General features: G+C 43.4%; 1 long non-coding RNA gene across 2 annotated transcripts; it reads right to left on the reverse strand.

Annotated features, from left to right (window-relative positions):
* Positions 1-2,560: 2,560 nt before the first annotated feature.
* LOC122539771 lies at positions 2,561-11,275 on the reverse strand. Of its 2 annotated transcripts, none has more exons than XR_006309179.1 (3): positions 9,274-11,275; positions 4,446-4,585; positions 2,561-3,655 (listed from the first exon to the last, which is right to left on the reverse strand). It is a non-coding gene; the product is annotated as an uncharacterized LOC122539771 (long non-coding RNA). The 2 variants fall into 2 exon arrangements; XR_006309180.1 differs by lacking the exon at positions 9,274-11,275 and adding an exon at positions 8,915-9,265.
* Positions 11,276-11,292: the final 17 nt, after the last annotated feature.

The following is an 11,292-nucleotide window of genomic DNA, read 5'->3' on the forward strand; positions in this document are numbered from 1 at the left end:
TTTGGCGAGGCGGTGGGGTGGGAGGGGGGGGTGTCGCCTGGTGACAGAAACATAGGAATGATATAGTTTTGGAATAAACTGCACAAATTAATATAAAACAAAGAACTGTGGATGCTAAAACATCTAAAACAAAAACAGAAATTGCTGCAGGAACTCAGCAGGTCTGAGTGGCGAGAGAAACAATGAACCTTTTGGTGACTTAGTTCTGAGGTTTCTGTAACAATTTCAGTTTTTGTCTCAGGGCAGAGTGGAAAGTGCGTCTCAAATCTGGTCGGCGCGAAAAACTTCCACCAGCTGACGGAAATGGAAAGAGACTGGAAGGCAAGGCCAGGATTTAACACAAGAAACCGATTTGTGAGTGCACAGCTCCTACCTCCAGTGACATTGTCCGGCATTTGACACTGTAAGTGTGATAGCTCCGCTTTTCCAAGGGAATGGGAAGAAATATCCTGGGCACAGAGGAAACCAAGCTACAAAGTTGAATTTCTACAGCAAACACTAGCTTCAGTGAAGAAAGTACATTAATCAGTCTGGAAACCGAAGGGAGAAGAAGGTACAATTTAATCAAAACTTGGTCTCTCTTGGCTTCCAATAGAGATTTCCTTCTGAACTGACGGACATGTTAGTGAATTTGTAATTCCTCTTGGAATTTCCAGGAGACGTGTACATGTACCAACATGATGAAGAGCCACTGGACCTGAAACTCTGCTGCTCTCTCTGCAGATACTACTGAGTTTCTCCAGCAATTTCTGTTTTCGTGTTTGACTCAGCTCGCTCCAGCGCAGACTCACACCCATAGGCTTCCAGACTCACACAGCACAAACTCCTGTCCACAATCGAACACCGATTCTCAATCCCTCGTCCGGGCATGCAGACAATCACAGGCCGCCCACCTTAACACCGGGTCATCCCTGAGAGAGAGCTGAGAGTGTGTTGCTGGAAAATCAGTCAGCATCCGAGGAGCAGGAGAATCGACGTTTTGGACCGGAGCCCTTCATCAGCAGACCTCACTGTCTCCATGGAGAACAAGCTAATGTTTCGAGTTGAGATAACCAATGCTCTCTGGCTCTCCAGGGATGCTGCCTGACCCGCTGTGGTCTCCAGCATCCGTTGATTTCAGTACAGGTTCTAATATCTGCAGTAATTTGTATTGCTGAAAAAGCGCAGCAGGTCAGGTAGCATCAAAGGAGAAGGAGAATCGACGTTTTGGGCATAAGCCCTTCTTCAGGAATTATGCCCGAAACGTCGATTCTCCTTCTCCTTCGATGCTGCCTGACCTGCTGCGCTTTTCCAGCAACACATTTTTAAGCTCTGATCTCCACATCTGCAGTCCTCACTTTCTCCCTCTGCAGTAATTTGTTTCTACCGTTCCTAATCTCGCCTTCCTTCACTTCACCCAAGGACCCAACTAGATGCCTCATGTACTGCTCTGAGTCCCAAAGCTTTTTTTTTATCTTAAATTGCATGCATTTTCCTCCACCCTCCTCCCATCAGTAGTCACATTATCCTAAGCCTTCGGGAGTCTAGTGGGAGCAGCAACGAATCCATTCCAAAACTGAACCGAGTGGCTAGCAGCTTGATCCGATTTTGGTTCTGAATCTGGTGCTCCATCTCAGTGTTGCAGCGATTGTCCACCGCAGCGCTCCCAACCCCGGCCAGGGCTCACCCGGGTCCCTGCTCCGGTTCTGGGTGTGAAAGCAGCCGCAGACTCACGGTGAAAGAGTATCTCTCACACACACACACACAAAGGAGCACAACTCGCCGCAGCTCCCGCACCAGGTGGATCAGCGCGGTCCCTGCCCGGGACTGGGGATCACTTTTGGCCCTTTGTTGGCTCCATCGTGAACACACGGGTCGAGCCCGGCGTTTCCCCACCCTTCAAGCTGCCCTTTAGAAGGAGGGTGGCGGTTCGCCTCTCCCGCTGTTAACTTCTTGCTTGAAGCCGGCTTGCATTGATTCCCACGTGCTTTGTATGTCTCTCTTATTGTTCACCGTATTCCAGGAAATTGCAGCGGTCAATCATTTCCTTAAACGCATTATTTTCGAGATTAAAACAAAAAAAATCCTGTGCCTTCTCTGAGGAAATTTAGCATCCGTGACTGCCGCTTCGACCAAGCGTGACCCATCCTGGATTAAAGAGCCCAACAATCAGTCTTTTCTTTAAAAAAAAAATCAAAAATCAGGTGTCACTTACCTACCACTTTGTAACATGAAATGGCTAATAAAGTGATAGGCTGCAAGTTGTCTGTGTGTGTGTGCGCACGGTTTTTGTGGAGTTCTGTTCCAACTCACTGGGCTATGTGAGGGACATATGCCTGATCCGAAAAGTTTCAAGCAATTCTCACGTTTAGAAAGTGTTTTGAAAGAAATGCAGACTCTAATCAATCCTTCACAGAAATGTTGCTCCTTGTACCCAACCACCACAGCTCTGACTGCAGAAAATACCAAGAAATCCGAGAGATTTAATGTATTTTCATGGCAAAACGAAGTTCTTTTTTAAAAATGTTTGCCTTTAGCAAGCCAGCTTGTTTGTATTTGTAAACCTCCCTCCCCCACCCCCCCCCCCTCCTGTTTACGAAGAACAAAAGCCAGGCCTTTGTGGGCACGTCCCTGCCCCTTTAATGGTGGATTGAGTTCGCTGAGGGTCAGGGGTCAGCCAGAGGTCAGCTGGGTCATTGTATTGTGATCGTGGGTCAATAGGCAACCGCATAGCCACTAAATCCACATCATTACCTAAGTAGTCCAGGAATGCTCGGGGACCATTCATTGCAGAGTGGCCGAATTTTTAAAAGAAATCAATACTTTGAATAAAACTAGGCTCGTTTTGTTACGTGTCTGTGCAACTGCGTATGTGTGTAGGTGTCACTATGTGTCACTTTGACTCAGTGTTTCTGTGTTTGTGTGGGTTTATGTGTCTGTACCTGTGGGTGTGGATATGCTCTGTGGTTGGCTGGCTGTATCTGCCTGTGTAAGTGTTTATGTCTTTGGATGGGTGTACACGTGTGCATGTCTTGCCTGTGTACATGCCTGTATGTGTGACTACCTCTGAATGTCTGTGTCTGTGTCTCTGTGTCCGTGGACGTGTGTGTGTGTGTGTGTGTGTGTGGAGGGTGGGACTGTGTGTCTGTGCCTGTGTGTGTCTGTATCTGCCTGTGTGCATCTGTGCTTCAACCTTCACGGTTTTAAAAAGGTTGGTCAAAAAGTGTGAAACATAACACATACATTTTCAGAGACTTCTATTACAAACTCTTCCTGATGTAAAAGTCAATGTTTTCCATCAGTACTGGTATTGCCCAACCTAGAATAAAATCACGGGAGTTGAGGATCATTAAGCAGTCATTCGGTCCATCAGCTGCGTCGATGTTAGCATAAGGCCCGCTTCCCTGCGGCTTGTTCCCATCCTTCCAGCCAACTGCCTCTCAGATTCCCTCTTCAGCGGCTTATTCTTGAGTGCCGGGAGAACTCAATAATACTTCTGTGCTTCTAATAAAAACGAGTCCTGCGCCTCACTTGAGGTCACTGTGATTCGGAAAGTTGACGCTAGAGTACTAAATCTGTGGAAACATTGAGCGCTGATCCTGTTCCAATTGGTCCTGGTGGAATCTCCGAGCTACAAAGCTGATAACGTCGCTAGTGATCCTTGGAAACGGAATTCCTGTGTTAAAAAAAAATCCATTAGCTGGAACTCAGAGATAAAAAAAACAACGCGGGAAACTACTGCTAAAACTGAGTAATCAGGTCGCGTTGAATTCTAAGAAGCAGGCTGTAAATAATAGGTTTCTGACAATCTCCATTGGGAAAGTGTGGAAAATAAAACAAGATTACAAATGTAAATCTGTGCACCTTGGACTCAGTGTTACCATTATCAACTATCCATGTCCTGTTTATTCATAGAATGATCTACTTGCACCCTCGATAAGTACTTGCTTATTTTAAAAATTCATCAATTCCGTGCATTGCCAATTAACATTAGCAAGTAGCAGAGAATTGACATTCGGTACTAAAGATGTATGCAAAACGTACCCAGTTTTCATAACCGGATTAAAATTCAGATGATTCTGTCAAGATTTAACTCCAAATAGGCCACATCTTCAACCAGTCAAAGTAATATTTCTAAAGTTAGTATGGGGGGTTAAGGTGGATTAGAAATTTCCTGAAAAATGTGACATTTGCTTCTTTGGAAAGAGGAACTCCATACTCCATTTCTTACAAAGAAAATATTCACTTTGCTTTATGACCTATCAAAACATCCAAACTATCGGTACCAATTGTGTACAAGTTAGACACTGCTAATCGATACATATTCTTCCGCTACATTTCAAATAACCTAGTCACGGATATATAAACCAGTCGGTCATCTTGTACTAATCCGATGCTAGTTAATCATTATCAAAGTATCAGCAAACCCACGCCAAGGGAAATGGAGAAACTGAACTAGGTCTTACACGAAATAGTTCATTCTTTAATACGTCCGGCCGAGTGTGAAATGTGACTGAGGAGTTTCTGTTCCTCGTTACTTCTGGAAGAGTTTAAAACGTAAATGACAGCGTTCCGAAAGGGCATCATTCGAAAATGATGAGCATTGCTGCAATAATAAATACGAGAAAATGTAATCGCTGCCTTACATTAATAGATATATAGTTTCAACAGCCCAACTGTTTAATTTGATAGTCAGTCAAAAAATCTATAATTAATTTGGGATAAGTGATCCCTGCGATATTTTCTGCGAGTTATTTGATGACTGTTACTTCAAACCCTATCGTAAGTCAATGCTTCCAGTACAGAGACTGACAAGAGATCGCCGATCTTTCACGTCCCAGTGATCAATACTGGGTATGAGCAATGTTAGGTTCTGAACACATTTCAACATTTGTCCCATTTTTGATCGTTGCTACAACTGGACCTTTATCATTGCGATGTTCAAGAAAGGTCTTTATGTATTTTTGAGCAACTTGGAGTTTGGTGGAAAATCAGACAGCCAGTACTTCGCATCCATATAGAGCCTTCTCATGGTGAAATCTTGCATTTATACAGGGTCTTTTAATGTCATGAAGAGAGTGGGGAGAATGCTGTTAGACAAAACAAAACTTTTCACTGTACTTAGGTACACGTGACCATAATAAATCAAATCAAATCAACTCCTGATACGTAAAGAGTTGGGCGTGCGACCAAAGGTTTGGTCAAACTTTTAAGGGTCATCCTAAAAGGTGTGAAGGCAGAAATGTTAAAGGAGGGATTTCCAGATCTGAAAGCCCAGGTACCTGAAAGACAAGCTCGCTGTTGCTGATTTGTTTAGCTCCCACGTTGAGGCAACTTTCAGATAACCTGGCTCCCTCGCTACATTTTTTTTTTAGCTTTCATTATTGTGACTGGAGATATAAACACACCTCCCAAATCATCTCGGTTCACTCTCAAATTAGGGCGGTGTCCACTCTCCACACTGAGAATACCGCATCGTGAGGTCATGGTAAAACTGGTGGTTTTAAACTAAATGTGGCGCGTTCAGGACAGACGACCACAGAATTTTCTTTCTGTTCCTCCAGTCTAGGCTATTTCCTGCATCTTCGGGCATTGGGTTTACAGGTTATTTGAAAAAATTGCGAGTTACTGAATTTAGGAAAGTCCAACGGATTTGTTTGATTGGATCAGCAAGCAATTCTTAGATTGCACGCAAAACTGTGTGCAGCAGAGACCTAGCGAGACCAGACTGGCTTTAATAACAACATGGTGAATATTTTCCAGATATGGGCAAGTTCATTTGAAGCCAGTTCAGAGTATTGCTATCGCCCTTCTCTAGAAGAAACCAGATCATGTTATTGTTGAAGCTACCTTTCTAGGAACGACAAGTTCTGAAGACCCAAACAATTCTGTTACCTTTCGTTTCAGAGTACGGGTTTGATAACACTTTCCCCTTTTGGGGAATGGTCTGCCGAACGTTAGCCTTAAATTTGACGCAAAATGGACCGGAAATAGAGTGGGGTATCCTTTTAAAGCTTTGTTAGCGCGTGTGTGTGAAGGGGAAGCTGTGAAAACAGCTCGAAAGAACGAGGAGGGATACAAATAGCAAGTAACAGAAGGTTACAGTCCTCCGCGAACTAAACACAATCTCATTACCAATTAAATGAAAGACGTTAAACTGAGAGTGCGAAAGTCAGAAACATCTGAACTCAAAGCTAAATTGAATTGAACATAGATATCGTTGATTCAAAACCGGATCAGCTAATTTAAAAATAATTACAGCCTGCTAGTTTGGAGCAAGCCCGGTTCATGCTATGATGTGTATTTAAATTCAAGTGCCATTAATCTATTATACCGCTGAATCGGCGGCTATAGCAGTAACATTGTCTCATCATACACGAGGAAATGACTGTGCTAAATAATGATGGTGCTTCCAACAGAATACTTCAATGAAAAGTAAAACATGGGGGGAAATCAATGTCGGTTTGGCCTCGGTTTGGGAAGAGTTAAGAGAAAAATGTAAGGTTTGTGCGTGCCTGGTATCCCATAATGAGTGAAGGCAATGCAACACTTGTTGTCTTAGTTGAGATAGGAAGCTGACAAAGGATTCATTCTTATGTTTCGGTTCCCTTTCCTCGGTGGGGGTGAGGGTTCGAGTGAGGGGGTGGCTGGGGAGAAGGGCTGGGGGGTTGGTTCATCTCGTTGACAGCAGAGAAAGGCAGTCCCTGTCAGGATGTCTGCAAGGCCAGGGGCTAGCGAAAATCTCCGCAGACATTTTTAAAAATCAGTATTTGAATCGAGGTTCAATGCTCCTGAGCTGCAATTAAATTGTTCACAAAGCTTTGAGTGTGATGTGGGAAGGCAAAGGAGAGAGAAAATATCTACGTGTTCTGTATATTATTAGAAAATGTGTGCTTCATTATGCACGCATTAAACAGTGCACGTGTGAGTAGGTACATTCATTTGCAGATATGAATGTGTGCATTTTTGTTTGTTACTACGTATTTTTGTGCGCAGGGCATGAATGTGAGAGTTGTATATGCATATGAGAGCGAAAGCGTTGGTAGGTATGGTATATGTGAGAGAGAGTTTTGCAGGCCAGAGTATGTATATTCGAGGGTATATGGAAAGGTGGAATTATGTGTACCGGAAAGATGTCTAAATATTTAGAAACTTATAAAAATCGAAACAACTCAATAAACGTTAATTCAACTTTGCACGTTCGCAAAAGCCTATTTATTCTGCGTGTTCTGTGAGATTGATAAACAAGCACCCAGCGATTATTCCAACATGAGAAATTAGAGGCCTCGCCGCTAGCAGTTCCGGAAACAAAACCACGGTGAAATCCAGAATGGATTTTTGTCGATTGTGATGAGATGGAAACAAGAGGAGAACTTGTTGGTCCAGCTTGGCATGTTGTCTGACTGCTTCAAACGTGTAAATATTGTGCAGAATGTGCCCTCTCTTTTTTTGACAAGGGAAGTAAGATGTGTGAGGGGCCTAGCTCTCAATAGGGGATAAACTGGAACTGAACAAGAGACAGGTTGCACAGGTTTGTATTCTTTGTGCTAAGAGATGAGTGTGTGCACTGGACCGTGTCAGTGTGCTCCCCCTTCCCTCCCCCAACCCCCCCCCCCCCCCCCACAACGCCTCTTGTGTTAGCATGCAATGTACAGTGTAGGTGTTTGATATGCGTTTAAACGCGTTTAATACATATACTTAACTAATTAAGATTGTAGTAATTTAGAATACCTATTGATTTAGTGTTGGCTAAAAGAGGACTGATTTCAGTTTAGTCACGCCGGGGGAAATGACAATATGGGTACATTAATTTCAGCGCAGGGAATCGTAGAACCCAGTGTAAAACTCTGCAGATTGTTAACTTCCAGTGACAATGTAAATATTGTTGAGATCAATTCGAATTGCACCGTGGCTCATGCAGGACTCACGTTTACTGACCTGAGGATTGATCTATCCTGTAGCTTGGACTTAAATGGACTCAAGTTGCTTTTATTCGAATGACTTACTCGATCATCTGCTGCAGGATCTACTCCTTACATCTGCATCCTGTTACCGGGGGCGTTTGCGGCAGAAACTGATTTTGTTTTATTTTAGTAATTTGAAGGGCATATGCTGAATAGAATTTGGAGGATTTCACTGGCAAGATGGCTGATTGGGGATTTAGATATAGAGAAAGGATTCCTTGGTATATTGGAGAGCCCCGGAACCGTCACAGTTTAATCTTCCCTAACCGATATCAAACGCATGTACACACAAACGGATACAATATTTAGGTACAAACATACATACAGTTACAAACACACACGTACGTGCAAATACATACGTACACACATACTGTACGCCCATTTTATATACACGCACATATACAGATTCAAATATGGGCGTATAATCGCACATACACATGTCGAAACTTACGTACATACATGAAAATACACATACAGATAAGTACACATGCATATAGAAACACATACATAGAAACACATAATAAAAACTAGGGGAGATAGTGGCCTGGTGGTATTATCGCTGGGCTGTTAATCCAGATAATATTCTGGGGACCTAGATTCAAATCCAGAAAAAAACTGGAATTAAAAGTCTAATCCATTGTCGGCTGGTTCACTAACACCCTTCAGAGAAGGAAACTGCCATCCTTACCTGGTCTGGCCTACATGTGACTCCAGACCCACAGCAATGTGGTTGACTCTGAACTGCCCTCTGGGTAATTAAGGATGGGCAATAAATGCTGGCCTAGCTAATGCCGCCTCATCTTGCGAATGAATAAAGGGAAAAAAAAGGCACGTACCCAAAATACTAAATGCAGTTTGGTGTACGTGTATTGGTGTATTTATGTTAATGAGCGCTTATATTTATTAAATACAGTTGTGCACGGCTCGAGCGAACTGATCTGCTACAATATCAAACGGAGACTCAGACTTACCACGTCCCAGTGGCCAGCCTGTGTGGAACAGGGTAGGGGACCCAAAGGTCGAAACTGCATCTCAACTCTGCTCAGTGTCTGCCTGACCTCCGGCTGTGACATAGCATATTTGCCCTAGTCACTGAACTAGATTGGATTAACCCCTTCTCCGCTCCCCCACATTCACTCCTTTTAAAAAATCAACATTTTGAAAGTGAAGGCAACCAGTGCAGCCTCGAAGGCTCAGAGTAATCCAATCAGGAATGAAACGCGGCCGGAGACAGAGGGACAGCCGAGCGGATGCAATGGTAAATTACATGGATTTGGTAAAATATTCGCAGTCCTCATTTGATTTGCAGAGAGATGCATGCAGCCCTCACCTCGTTTAAATCCGAGCCTGTTAGCTGAAAAATAATCAGCGTTTCGGTCTGATTTCATCCAGAAATTCATTTCACCAGAGGATTGCGCCGCCGATTCCTGACGCACAATGGCTAATGCCAGGAAAGATAAAGCGCCGAAGTGTAACCGACTTCCTGTCCTAATACACAGACATGCTGAGCGAGAGAGGGAGTGGGGGGAGAGAGGGAGAGAGAAGGGGAGGAAACACGGGCTCTTACAAAAAAAATAGTTCATTTGATGAACCCGGACAGCAGTCTTCCTGGGCTCTGTAAATACTGCATAGGACTGATAGCTAGCATTACTAAATATCCTCAGTCTTAACGTTGGTTGTACATTTAACACAAAAGGCGGTCCTCGCTGTCCGGCAATTGGCGGGGGTTGGTGATCTATTGGAATATTTCACGCTAAGTTTGAAATAGTCCCAATATTTAGAATTGGTGAGTGTGGGTTTGTGCCGGGTAAGTGCAGTTTGACAGAGTTCAGGTTGGGCTGATCAATGGACGGATTACCAAACGTAAGATGCTACAAAACTTATTTAATTTTTTTCTAAGTAACATAACCCCTCGAGTCCCTCTGGGTTTAAGGGCTGTGTTGAATGTTAACATCGTAAGCGCATGATCAATAGCATTGACCGCTGCATCACTTTTAAATGAAACAAATTGAAGTTGTTAAGCCCTGGGCCACGCTTGGCAGAACGAGCGGAGAATGATAAGTTCACCTTTGTGATGTCCACGGCTCCATTCTGCTCTGCAGCCACATTGCAAGGAAATAGATATGAACTCTGACCACACAGGCGGTTTACATTTTGTGAACTTATTCTCTGTCATAGTGTCTGTCCAAACTGGGCTTTAAAAATTCAGTATTGCCTCTGGTCACTTACACCTTTTCTAAATGAAGCTGGTCACGTTTAGAGGTAATAAACTGAGTGAATCTTGATGATGCTCGCCCTCACTGGAGTGACCATGTGTGATGCATCTGACTGTATAATTTATATATGATTTCACAGAATAGACAGACATGCATAAAATACTGAATAAACATCGAATGCATTAATTTGGAAAGATTTTAACCAACCAACTAGGTGGGGTGGAGGACTGACAGCGAGGAAAGGAATGGAGAGCTGTTTTGTTGTGTAGCTAAGCCGCACTGCTACGAGCAGTTACTATCATTGACATTTTCCACTGTTAACCAGTCCAGGTGGCAATCTTTTTGTGTTTTAACGGAAGCGTCCCTCGCTTCTCACACTGCTCTGGAAAACATTATTGACGGTGAAGTCATGCTTTATGGTATTCGAGTTTGAAATCAGATGTAGTTGTCGGTCTGATTTCCCTGAACCCATCCTCCAGGTGGTCCCATTTAAAACAATGGATCAAACCCAGACATGACACGTGGTGCCCAAGGAAGGCTGGAGAACTATTCAACATATAATTTCAACACAAAAGGCCCGGATTTATTTTTGATAATTCCGCCAAACGATGAACAATAGAGGAAAGTTTGGATAAAAATCGAGCCGAACGGAAAAGGGAATTTCTTCCACGCTTTCCGCTGTGCGCTAAGTTGCAACATGACTGGGGGGAAAATAAGACGGCTGATCTGCACAGCGTTTTCCAACCCCCCGGACAGATAGATTTTTGAGGAGACCTGCTAAATTTCCTTATTGCAATTGTCGACTTGTAGTTTGGAATCGCCAACATTATGTTTATGGTGGGTTGGGGGAGATCAAAAAACATCTTCAGTCAAGGCGGCCTGAACAAATCTCTATTAATGATTTTATCAGGAACTGTTCGAATTTACTGCATGACCTATACTTTGCTAAAATTTCGAATCTAGGAGAATAGGAAATGGGAGTTTAAAAGATTAAAAACTCATGGAGACACGCACGTTTTCCTGCCAAATCCGGCCGCTTAAAGACTCCTGGCAGCTCTAATGATAAAGAAATTGCTATTCAGCGGCGGCAGGGAGTGTGGGTTATATTTAATGTGATGTGTACTTGCTGCTCG

Source organism: Chiloscyllium plagiosum, chromosome 33 (genome assembly GCF_004010195.1).
Source record: "Chiloscyllium plagiosum isolate BGI_BamShark_2017 chromosome 33, ASM401019v2, whole genome shotgun sequence".
Taxonomy (NCBI): domain Eukaryota; kingdom Metazoa; phylum Chordata; class Chondrichthyes; order Orectolobiformes; family Hemiscylliidae; genus Chiloscyllium; species Chiloscyllium plagiosum.